The sequence below is a fragment of the Somniosus microcephalus genome, unplaced genomic scaffold (assembly GCF_052327205.1).
Source record: "Somniosus microcephalus isolate GS21.2 unplaced genomic scaffold, FLI_Smic_1.0 unresolved_chr1, whole genome shotgun sequence".
Taxonomy (NCBI): Eukaryota; Metazoa; Chordata; class Chondrichthyes; order Squaliformes; family Somniosidae; genus Somniosus; species Somniosus microcephalus.
In genome coordinates this window covers 126,757,162-126,769,629 of record NW_028225179.1, presented here as the reverse complement: position 1 = coordinate 126,769,629, position 12,468 = coordinate 126,757,162, and the positions used below count along the sequence as shown (strand labels likewise).

The 12,468-nt window shown below is 47.7% G+C and overlaps 1 pseudogene across 1 annotated transcript in view; it reads right to left on the bottom strand.

The window, feature by feature from the left end:
• The window catches only part of LOC147095823 (uncharacterized), a 110,750-nt pseudogene that overhangs the window by 93,825 nt on the left and 4,457 nt on the right, over positions 1 to 12,468 (bottom strand). The window contains exon 3 of the transcript XR_015074828.1: positions 7,320 to 7,589. The product of XR_015074828.1 is annotated as an uncharacterized LOC147095823 (transcript). The remainder of the gene's footprint in view (positions 1 to 7,319; positions 7,590 to 12,468) is intronic.

Here is a 12,468-nt window from a genome sequence, read left to right as displayed (position 1 = left end):
CCAGGCGGTTCATGAGGACTGTGGTGAGGGAAGCTGCTTTGCCTGCCGACCAAAGCCGAATGTGGGATTTGAGGTGACGGTCAGTGGCTGTGAGGAGGTGGAAAAACTGCTGCTCAGTCTGAAAGTTGGTGAGAAATAAATTCTTGGAGGTGACTCTGCTATATTCAGGGGAGGTGGTGGTTTCATTTTTGAACTTGCTAGTGTACATTGAGGACGAAGTGCTGAGCAAAAAGTTGGAGTCGTGGGACATTAAAATCTGTTCTGAAATAAAGAGGTACTATCCGGGAACACGGGTAGCAGACGGAACCCGGTATGTAAAGGTGCGGTTCCCAGAGGGGGTGAGGTCTTTGACGTACAGTATGAAGTTCGAGACACTGGAAGGAGTGCAGTACTTTCGTGTGCGGCACGATACCCAAGTAAAGGTGTGCTACTATTGTCTGGGACATGACCATCTCGTAAGAAACTGTCCAGATTTGTATTGTTACAATTGCGGTGAGTCGGGACATATCACTCGGAGCTGCAAGGCGGAGAGCTGTGGGGTGTGTCACAAAGGCCCCACCCGCTGTGAGTGTGTGGCAGAAGGGAGCGATATGAGTGATGAGGAGATGGGAGAAGAAGGAGAAGGAGATGAGAGTGGAACGGCCGGAGGAGCGGTGCAGTCGGAGGACACAGCCGGTAAAATGAAGGAGAAAGGAGCACAGGAAGAGGCAGAGGATGGTGGAGGACGGGATGGAGATGGCGGAAAACACGCCGAGTGCTGTGGGGGGGAACAAAGACAGCAGCGGGCAGCGAGGGTTGAGTGCAGACTCGAGCCTTAGTGCGGTTCGGCTCCCCCTGGGGAGTCTGGTGGCTGCGGGGGGATAGGAGGCGGGAGCGGGGTGTGTGGTGGATGTGGGTGCTCCGGGGAGAGGTGGGGAGTCAGATATCTTGGTGAGCGGGAGGGGGCAGGATGGGGAGAGGGAGCAAGAGGCAGGAGCCTTAAAGGGACAGCAGGATGGGATCGGTGAGATAGAGACGTCAGAAGGGAACAATTTAGGTGCGCCATTGTCCCATGGAGAGAGGGAACAGGGTGCAAGGGTCAGAGGTGGAGATGTGGTCAAAGGGAGCGGCACAGTGGGAGAAACTGCGATAGCAGGAAGACTCTCTGTGGGTGATGAAGTATCTGACGGGGAGTAGGATTATGTATCTGACGGGGAGCAGGCACGGGGGTTGCAGAAGAGCTTGAGTGTGAGGAATTAGAGGGGGACAGAGACATGGAAGTCGGGGGTGGGGTGGCATCATCTGGAAAGGGAAAGGTTAGTGAGGGGCAGAAAGAGGGGGGGAAGGGCAGCTCCTGGGCCCAAACTTAATGCAAGGAAGAGGCTGAAACAGCAGGGAAAGTTTAAACAGGAGGGGAAAAAGAGTCGGAGGCTGCAGGAAAAAGCAACAGCTGCCCGAGAAGTTGGGAATGAGCATGTGAAGAGGGAAGGGCCAGAGATTAAATGATGGGGAGATTATCAGGCATACTTCTCTTCTTTGGAGCCATGATTACATTGGTCTCGATTAATGTGAACAGACTGAGGGGTGAGAAGAAATTGCAGCAGTTGTTGCAGGGTTTTAAAGGCACGGACTTGTTGTGTCTGCAAGAAACCTTTTGGGATGAGGATATCCTAGAAAGAGTTCAGAAGGTTTGGAAGGGAGAGGTGTTTGCAAACAATAACCATAGAGGGGTGGCTGTTTTGGTGAGTCTGTCCATAAAAGAGAACGTTGCCTTGATGGACAAGGACGCTGAGGGGAGATTTTTACGGCTAAGGGTAAAAATGGAGGGATTTAATTGCAATCTCTTTAATATCTATGCACCGAACGACCATTGCAAGCATCGCGAGTTTTTTCGGGGGTTATTCACTGAAGCGGCAGAGGTGGAAAATCCTTGTATAGTGGGGGATTTTAATGTATTTTTATCTCGGATGGACATTTCAGCCCAGATGACCTTTAAGGATGATAACTCCAGAGGGATGATTGTAAAAATGATGGCAAATTTAAATTTGAGAGTCTTATGGAGGGACCAGAACCCCATAAAAAGGGAGTTCTCCAGATCAGGTTGGGTGGGTGATGTTTTAAAGCAGAGCTGAATAGATTTTGTGTTAATGCGGGAAGGGTTAAGTTCTGAGGTGATGGAGATTTATTATAAAAAAGCATTTTTTAGTGACCACTCGGCTTTGGTTCTTAGAATTAGGAACAGCAGAGTTAAGATCGGTTCAGGGGTGTGGATTTTAAACAACCAATACCTGAAAGAAATTGCTTATAAAGAAGGGATTATAAATATAATAAAGGATGCTCGGAAGGAACCTTTGTTCTTGAAAGAAAGAAGAGTTTGGTGGGATCATTTCAAATATGAGGTAAAAGTTTTTTCGGTACGTTATGGGAAAAAGAGGGCGGCAGCTAACTAGCGTCGAGAAGAGAATATAAATAAAAGGTTTACGGATGTCTGTAAAGCAGTTGACGGAGTGGATAAGGGAGCGGAGACTAAGTTCTGGGTGCTAAAGGAAGAGTGGGAATTATTGCAAGCTGAAAAATGCAAGGGGGCCATTCTCCGTGCAAAGGCTAGAGATGCATTGGAGGGCGAAAGATGCACTAGATATTTTCTAGAGCAAGAAAAGCTTCGACAGAGATTATCGTTAATTGAAGAGTTGAAGGTTGGGGAGAAGATCATTCATGAAAGTGGGGAGATTTTAGAGGCAGCTAGCAGCTTTTATCAAGAGTTATATACTAAAGAAGACATTTCCAATTTGGCGATGGAGAAGGTTAGTGCTTTTATTGAAGAGGGTTTAAAAGGAGGATGAGAGAAGCATGTGTGACAAAGAAGTAGGATTAGCGGAAATAAAAGTAGCAATAAGTGGAATGAAGGGGGGGAAAAGCCCAGGGTTCGATGGACTAAGTGCAGAATTTTATGAAGAATTTTGCGAGATTTTAAGTCCATTGCTCTTAGAAGTTTTTAAGGAAATTAAAATTGAGGGAAGCCTGGCCCCATCTATGAGGAGAGGGATCATAAGTTTAGCTTATAAAAATAAAGGGGATAGACAGGATCTGAAGAATTGGAGGCCCATCACATTATTAAATGTGGATTATAAGATCTTGGCGAGGGTTATGGCAAATCGTTTGAAGGAGGTGTTACCGCAGATAGTTTGGCCCTCTAAGTCCTATGGAGTCATAGGCCGGGACATCGCAGACTCTGTGGTCTCAATCCGAGATGCGATAGAGCTCATGGAAGAGAGTGGGAGGGAGGCTTATGTATTAAAGATAGATCAAGAGAAAGCCTTTGATAGGGTCTCTCATGAGTTTTTATTGATGGTTTTGGAAGCATTTGGTTTCAAGGAAAATTTCATTCAGTGGATAAGGATTTTTTATTCAAACATATTTAGCTGTGTTAAATGTAATGGTTTTTTATCCAAGTATTTTCCGATACAGAGATCAGTGAGACAGGGTTGTCCCCTGTCCCCATTGTTGTACACATTGGTAGCAGAGCCATTAGGTTACATGATGCGAAAGAAACAAGGTGTAGTTGGGATTGTGGTCCCCAGTTCTGGTCTGGTGTCGGTGATACACCAATATGCAGATGACACAACCTTAACATTGAGAAATGGGGAGTCAGTGAAGAAAGCTATGGATGTAGTAGAGGAATATTGTAGAGCTTCAGGAGCCAGAGTGAATTATAGTTGTTAGATCCGTGTGTTAATGGAGACACGGAATGCAGGAGTTGATTTAACAAGTGTTTACTGAACAAAGTCTGGAGGTGAACTAACTACACAAGATGCTACACAGGCTTATATACCCGAGTGGTCACTACTGGTACTACAGTATACAGGGGCTTCAAAAACATAGTTCCTCTTAAAGGTACATACACTACAATAGTAAGTCCCAATGCCTGGTTGCAGGGAGGGGTAGGGGGGAATGGTTGGGGGAATGTCCCTTTAAGGTGGTGGAGGTTTTGGAAGTTCTGGGGGTGCAAGAAAGACAGGGATGAAGTGGATCGATTAAATTGGGAACCGAAGGTTATGAAAATTAAAAAGATTTTGGGAAGATGGGAAAGAAGGTGGTTGAAAGTGCAAGGAAGAGTGACAGTGGTGTCTGCTCTCCTGCTATCTAAGCTATGGTACTTATTGACGGTGGAGGATATTCCTGAGTGGAGGCGGCAACTTGCCCAGTGTGTGGGACATGGGATGAGACTCTGTCCCATTTACTGGTGTTATGTCCGCAGTTAAATGACTTTAAGTACTATGTTCGACAGTTGTGTGAAGCTTTTTTGCTGGGTGGGGACTGAAGAGCGAGAATGGGAATCCCGTGGGACTCAATTTTGAGATGGGGATTGCAGGAGAGTCTGCCAGAGTCTAATGGAGCGGCAATTAATTTCATGTTCAGTTTGGCTAGATTCGTGATTGTGCAAAGAAGGAATGCTGTGGTTTTTAAGGGGAGGAGAATCAATCTAAAAGAGTATTTTAAATATAAGCTAAAAGATCATTATAAGGCTCTGTGGATGTTTTATTCAGAAAGGAATTTAAGGATAGTAATTTACAACCAATTTTTAAAGTACAATCGATTAATATATGTTACAGGAGACAAATTAAACTTCAGGTTTTGTTGATGTTAAAATGTGGCGGCGGAATGGCTGTGCAGAGCGGCGGAATTGATTTGTATCATACAATGAAATGATCAAGATGTTGTAAATGTTCTTAATGTTCAATAAAGTATATTTATTTTTAAAAAATGTAGGTAGCACGCTCGCCTCTGAGTCAGAAGGCTGTGGGTTCAAGTCCCACTCCAGGGACTTCAGAACAAAATCTAGGCTGCACTTCCAGTGTAGTACTGTGGCAGCACTGCACTGGAGATGCTGGGGCTGATTTTCACCGAGTAACTTGAGGTGGCCAAGATGGGGGTCTTGGGCTGAAACGCCGGTTTAGCCTGCATTTAGTGCAAGACGCCATCTTGGTAGAGGAGTTGAAGGCAGTACAAGGAGCGGCCACCCGGAGGCTTGTTAAACAGCTGATATCCACTTAAAATGCTTGGTAGCACTGAATAATAACGGCTGGACAGCATTTTGAAGGCTAGCGCTGCAACTAACACCCTTTCCTAACAGCGACCAGGGGATTGGGAGTAAACACATGTTGATGTCGATTTCAAGCGTTACTTGGAGGGATACAACAACATCTTGTATTTATATAGCGCCTTTAACGTAGTAAAACAACCCAAGGTGCTGCACAGGAGTATTTTAAGACAAGAAATTTGACACCGAGCCACATAAAGAGAAATTAGGGCAGATGACCAAAAGCTTGGTCAAAGAGGAAGGTTTTAAGGAGCGTTTTAAAGGGGGAAAGAGAGGTAGCGAGGCGGACACATTTAGGCAGGGAATTCCAGAGCTTAGGGCCCTAGGCAACAGAAGGCACAGCCACCAAAAGTTGCGCGATTATCATCAGGGATGCTCAAGAGGGCAGAATTAGAGGAGCGCAGGTATCTCCCGGGGGGGTTGTGGGGCTGGAGGAGATTACAGAGATAGGGAAGGGCACCATTTCATGGTCATTGCTGCTGGAGTTGTGAAGAGGACCTCGGAAACACATCGGGAGACTTTCTGGGACCCTTTGTCAAGACTTCACCAACACTCGAGCAACATTTATTCCGGAAATTCTCTGAGGACTCCACCTAAAAGGAGTAAGTGCTGTGAGACTCCACCTTATAGGAGTCAGCTGGAGAAATGGAGTGCTTGGTCACGGGCATCTCGCCAGGGGTCCACGTTGGTCTGGACGAGGGATGGGAGGAGGAATCGAGGCCAGGCAGAGCAGCAACAGCTGCTGCAGGAGAGAGGGACAGGAGGGCGAGGTGGCATCCTTCCCCTCCCTGCGGGTACAGGACACCCCTGCCCCTCTGGACCTCCTCCACCAGGACCTCCAGTGCCACACCCGAGACCCTGGGCCCCTCCTCCCTCGGTCCCCGAGCCAGCCTGAAACGTGCGATGTGTGTCAGCCAGGTCACTCCCCACCTTCAGTGGAAGTAGGTGCGAAGAGCCCACATATACTTTCCACGAAAATTGTGCCTGTTCAGCACTTGAGGGCTAACTCTGCAAGTTTCTGGTTAGCACCTCCAGGCAAGTTCAAATGATGGTCATCAGCAATTAGGAACAAAATTGAGTGCTAAATGTGGCCTTTCAAATAGGTGTATCTAATTAACTCTCACCCATTTACCACTTGTTTTCACCCTTTGGCCAAAATAACCCCAGCTATCTTTTGGATGATATATTAAACTTAGGCCCCATCTGCCCTCTCACATGGACATAAAAGATCCCACGACACTATTTCGAAAAAGAGCAGGGGAGTTCCCCTGGTCAATATCTATGCCTCAACCAACATCAATTAAGAAACAGATTATCTGGTCATTATCTTATTGCTATTTGTGGGAGCTTGCTGTGCATAAGTTGGCTGTTGCCTTTCCTGCATTACAACAGTGACTACACTTCATAGAGTACTTCACTGGCTGTAAAGCCTTTTGGGACGTCCTGAGGGTACGAGAGGCGCTATATAAAGGCACTAGAGGGTGTGCACTGCCAGCATCAATCAGTTGAGTAGGGAAGGAAAAACTGACAGGATCTCAAATCAATCAATATTCGACTGATAAAATTGTGGGGCAGTTACAACGGCATCACAGTAACTACCTGGGTTTCGAAACACATTGAGGAGCAAAACAGGACACTTCATCACAGGGATAACACCTTGTGCCACACTGAACAAAAACCAAGGTACAGAACCTTGATTAATTACAGTACTAGGCACCGTTCTGGTCTCCATATTATAACAAGGGCATAGAGGCACTGCAGAAGGTGCAAAGAAGATTTACAAGAATGATAGTTATAACCTTATAACCTCTCTTATAACCTCTCAGGAAAGATTGAATAGGCTGGGGGTCTCTTCTCTAGAAGAGAAAGCTGAGAGGTGACCTGATGAAGGTGTTTAAGATTATGAAAGGGTTCGATAGGGTAGACGTAGAGAAGACGTCTCCCCTTGCAGCGAGACCAAATCTAGGGGCCATTAAAATAAGATCGTCACCAATAAGTCCAATAGGGAATTCAGGAGAAACTTCTTTACCCAAAGAATGTGGAACTTGCTACCACAGGGAGTGGTTGAGGCGAATAGTATTGATGGCTTTAAGGGGAAGATAAACACAGGAGGGACAAAGGAATAGAAGGATATGTTGATGGGGTTAGATGGGAGGAGGCTCGTGTGGAGCATTGGGCCGAATGACTTGTTTCTGTGCTGTAGACTCTATGTAATTCTCTGTAACTCTGACAGACTTACCCTTGATGGACAGCTGGTAGGTGTTGTCGGTTTGACTGACTGAGTTTGCCACAGTGCAGGTGTAGGGGCCAGAGTCCGATTTCTGTGGGTTGCTAATGATTAAAGTTGTGTTGTCGTCCGACAGCCAGTAGCGTTGGTCGGCTGGGAGCGCGACCCCATCTCTGGTCCACAGAACGGAACTGGCTCTCCCTCTCCGCACTGCGCAGCTCAACTCAACTGTGTGGTTCTCGAGGCTGAAGTTACAGGAGATGGAGGGTATGGAGAGAGGATCTGGAGAAAGACACAGAGAGAGGATTTCTCACTTAATGAACGAACGCACCAACTTGCATTTATACAGCACCTCGCACGACTTCAGGACTTGCCGAAAGCACTTTACAGCCAATGAAGCACTTTTGAAGTGTAGTCACTATACTGTAATGTAGGAAACGCGGCTGCCAATTTGTGCACAGCAAGCTCCCACAAACAGCAATGAGATAAAGACCAGAAATCTGGTTTATGTGTTTATTCAGAGATAAATATTGAGGGATAAATATTGGCCAGGACACCGGGGAGAACTCCCCTGTTCTTTTTCAAGATAGTGCCGTGGGATCTTTTACATTCACCTGAGAGGGCAGATTGGTTATTCAATGAGGTTTGTGTGTTCAATCTTAGGTTTTAATTTAAACTGGATAAAATACACGTAGTGTGAAAATCAACGATGTTCAAAATAACATCTGTACTTGGAGAGGTTTAAGCTAATTAAGGAGAGCCAACACGGATTTCTAAAAGGCAGATCGTGTTTGACTAATCTAATTGAATTTTTTGATGAAGTAACAGGGAGGATTGATGAAGGGAATGCAATGGATGCTGTCTACATGGATTTTCGGAAGGCGTTTGACAAAGTACCACATAGAAGGCTGGTTAACAAAATTGAGGCTCATGGAATAGGTGGGTCAGTGGCAGCTTGGATAAGGAATTGGCTTAAGGACAGAAAACAGCGAGTTGTGGTAAATGGCTGTTTTTCAGACTGGAGGATGGTAGACAGTGGTGTTCCTCAAGGGTCAGTGCTGGGAACACTGCTTTATTTGATATATATAAATGACCTGGATATTGGAATACAAAGTAGAATTTCTAAATTTGCAGATGACACCGAACTTGGGGGTGTGGCAAACAGTGAGGATGATACCAATTGACTGCAACAGGACATAGAAAGGCTAGCAGAATGGGCAGACAAGTGGCAGATGGAATTTAATACAGAGAAGTGTGAGGTGAGAAGGCACAGGGAGGGGCAATATACACTGTTTTAAAGAGTGTGCAGGGACAGAGGGACCTGGCAGTTAATGTGCATAGGTCCCTGAAGGTGGCAGGACATATTGAGAGAGTGGTTAACAAAGCATATGGGATCTTGGGCTTCATAAATAGAGGTATTGAGTACAAAAGTAGAGAAGTTATGCTGAACCTTTATAAAGTGCTGGTTAGGCCACAACTGGAGTATTGCGTCCAGTTCTGGTCACCACACTTTAGGAAGGATGTGAAGGCCCTTGAGAGGGTGCAGAGGAGATTTACCAGAATGGTTCTGGGGATGGGGAATCTTGGCTACAAGGACAGGTTGGAGAAGCTGGATTTGTTTTCATTAGAGCAAAGGAGGTTAAGGGGTGATTTGATAGAGGTGTACAAGATTATGACGGGTTTGGATAGGCTAGACGGGGAAAGGCTGTTCCCACTAGTTGATGGTACAAGGACTAGGGGACACAGATTTAAGGTTTTGCGAAAGAGATACAGGGGGATGTGAGGATAAACTTTTTTACGCAGCGGGTGGTGATGATCTGGAACTCGTTGCCGACGGAAGTGGTGGAAGCGGAGACACTGAATCTTTTCAAGGGGAGACTGGATAGGCAATTGTGGGAAATAAACTTGCAGGGCTACGGGGATAGAGCGGGGGAATGGGACTGACTGGATTGCTCTACAGAGAGCTGACACGGACTCGATGGGCCGAATGGCCTCCTTCTGTACCGTTATGACTATGACTGTGTGTAAACTTTAATGCTTTCCTTACATACATCCCCCCAGCTAACACATTGACAAATATTTATATATAAACACACACAAACACAGCTGTTTGTTTACATTAAACTCACCTGCACAGCCACAGTAATAAAATCTTAAAGGGCCGGATTTTCCTTAGTGTTGGGAAGCATGGCGGCCCTGGTCACAAAATCAAGCACAAGATGCTCACAACTTCACACCCAACACTGAAGAGGAAAATCTGCCCACATAACAACAGAATATGCTGGAAACGCTCAGCAGGTCAGGCAGCATCCGTGGAGAAAGAAACACAGAGTCAGTGTTTCGGGTTGATGACCTTTCATCATCGACCCGAAACGTTAATTCTGTTTCTCTCCCCGTGATGCTGCCTGAGCTGCTGAGTGTTTCCAGCATTGTCTGTTGTTATTTCAGATTTCCAGCATCCGCAGTATTATGCTATTGTAGGAAAATCTGCCTCAGTGCAGGACTTCAGCGCATAATCCAGGCTAACACTTGACTGCAGTACTGAGAGAGTGCAGCATTGTCAGAGGTGCTGACGTTTGTACGAGATGCTAAACCGAGGCCCCGTGAGTCCGTTTAGGTGGACGTAAAAGATCCCATGACATCAATAATAAAAAGAAAAGCAGGGAAGTTCACCTCATGCCCTGGCCAATCGACACCACGCAAACTGGATTAACCGGTCATTCATCTCATTTGCTGATCGTGGGATCTTGCTGTGCGCACATTGGCTGCCGCGTTTCCCTACATTACAACAGTGACTGCACTTCAGAAGTACGTTACTAGCTTGTGAAGCGCTTTGGGACATCCCGTGGATGTGAAATGTCCTGTGTAAATGCAGTTTCTTTATTTCTGTCTCGATTGTTGTTAGTACCAATTATTGTGAAGGCTGTTGGGAACTGGGTCGCAGTGCTTGACAGTCAGGGTTTGATTACAGCTTTCATGTTTAATCAGTGGACCGTAAATAGGAACCGTCGGCGGTATTGGTGCGTTCTCTGCTGCTGGCCAAAGAGAGCTGTTTCGGCAGAGAAATTACAGTCCCCACCACTTATAGCGGGCGTGTTGATGTTAACGTGAGTTGCCCGCTATAAGCAGCAGATGGGAAAACTGCATCCGCTTATGACAACATCAACACTCTGAGAGCTGGAGAGAGGCACTGAGTCCAGTGCACGTTCTGGGAAGCAGGGAGGCTGCGAAAGAAAGTTAATCCCTGCCAGAGGGTTAAACATCACACTCTGCGACATCTCTTTCAAGAATGGGGACAAATAGATTTCTGTTAGGCAAGGGTATTAAGGGTTACAGAACCAAGACAGGTAAATGGAGTTAAGATACAGATCAGCCCTGATCTCATTGTATGGCGGAACAGGCTGGAGGGGCTGAATGGCCTACTGCTGTTCCTTTGTTCCAAAGTGCCTGGGGACGGCAAGACTTTAATCCACCAATGGGTTCAGTAGGTTTTTCCAGCTGTAGGATGTTGTCCAAAATTGTTTATGGGCTGGTGGTTTTGAGACCCATGGTCCAGGTATGTTATTTGGTGCACTGTGCAATTCGACAAGTCTGACCTACCGTTGTCTGAAACAGCTCAATGTATTATAAATAGCTGCTTTGTAATTGGCTTCAGTGGAAATGGCAAATGGTTCGCGCTATTTGCCCGATATAGGTGGTTGCTTGGACGGTGTAAGTGGCGGGGACTGTATTTGAAGATGGAAACCACGGGGAAAGGAAAGAATCGCGGCCTGTTCAAAAAAGAAAAGATTCTATTTTATACGGAGAATAAAAATTTGACAAATAAATACTGCAGTTTAGTGCCTTATAGAAGCAAAAACTCTTTGTAATTTCTTTAGTTTACCATAAAATACAAGGGTTTTTAACACTGTTAGTAAATTTCCCAGGACCCTGTCTGTGGTCAGTTGATGGAGACAAGTTATCTATATATATACTAGCTGAGTTCCTGGCGGTGCCGAGGCTTTTTCGAGGGCATGTTGTTGTTGGAAGAGAGAGAGCGACTGGGGGGAAGAGAGAGAGCGACTGGGGGGGAAGAGAGAGAGCGACTGGGGGGGAAGAGAGAGAGCGACTGGGGGGAAGAGAGAGAGCGACTGGGGGGGAAGAGAGAGAGCGACTGGGGGGAAGAGACGAGAGCGACTGGGGGGGAAGAGAGAGAGCGACTGGGGGGGAAGAGAGAGAGCGACTGGGGGGGAAGAGAGAGAGCGACTGGGGGGGAAGAGAGAGAGCGACTGGGGGGGAAGAGAGAGAGCGACTGGGGGGGGAAGAGAGAGAGCGACTGGGGGGAAGAGAGAGAGCGACTGGGGGGGAAGAGAGAGCGACTGGGGGGAAGAGAGAGCGACTGGGGGGAAGAGAGAGAGCGACTGGGGGGGAAGAGAGAGAGCGACTGGGGGGGGAAGAGAGAGAGCGACTGGGGGGGAAGAGAGAGAGCGACTGGGGGGGAAGAGAGAGAGCGACTGGGGGGGAAGAGAGAGAGCGACTGGGGGGGAAGAGAGAGAGCGACTGGGGGGGAAGAGAGAGAGCGACTGGGGGGGAAGAGAGAGAGCGACTGGGGGGGAAGAGAGAGAGCGACTGGGGGGGAAGAGAGAGAGCGACTGGGGGGGAAGAGAGAGAGCGACTGGGGGGGAAGAGAGAGAGCGACTGGGGGGAAGAGAGAGAGCGACTGGGGGGGAAGAGAGAGAGCGACTGGGGGGGAAGAGAGAGAGCGACTGGGGGGGAAGAGAGAGAGCGACTGGGGGGGAAGAGAGAGAGCGACTGGGGGGGAAGAGAGAGAGCGACTGGGGGGGAAGAGAGAGAGCGACTGGGGGGGAAGAGAGAGAGCGACTGGGGGGGAAGAGAGAGAGCGACTGGGGGGGAAGAGAGAGAGCGACTGGGGGGGAAGAGAGAGATCGACTGGGGGGAAGAGAGAGAGCGACTGGGGAGAAGAGAGAGAGCGACTGGGGGGGAAGAGAGAGAGCGACTGGGGGGGAAGAGAGAGAGCGACTGGGGGGGAAGAGAGAGAGCGACTGGGGGGGAAGAGAGAGAGCGACTGGGGGGAAGAGAGAGAGCGACTGGGGGGGAAGAGAGAGAGCGACTGGGGGGGAAGAGAGAGAGCGACTGGGGGGGAAGAGAGAGAGCGACTGGG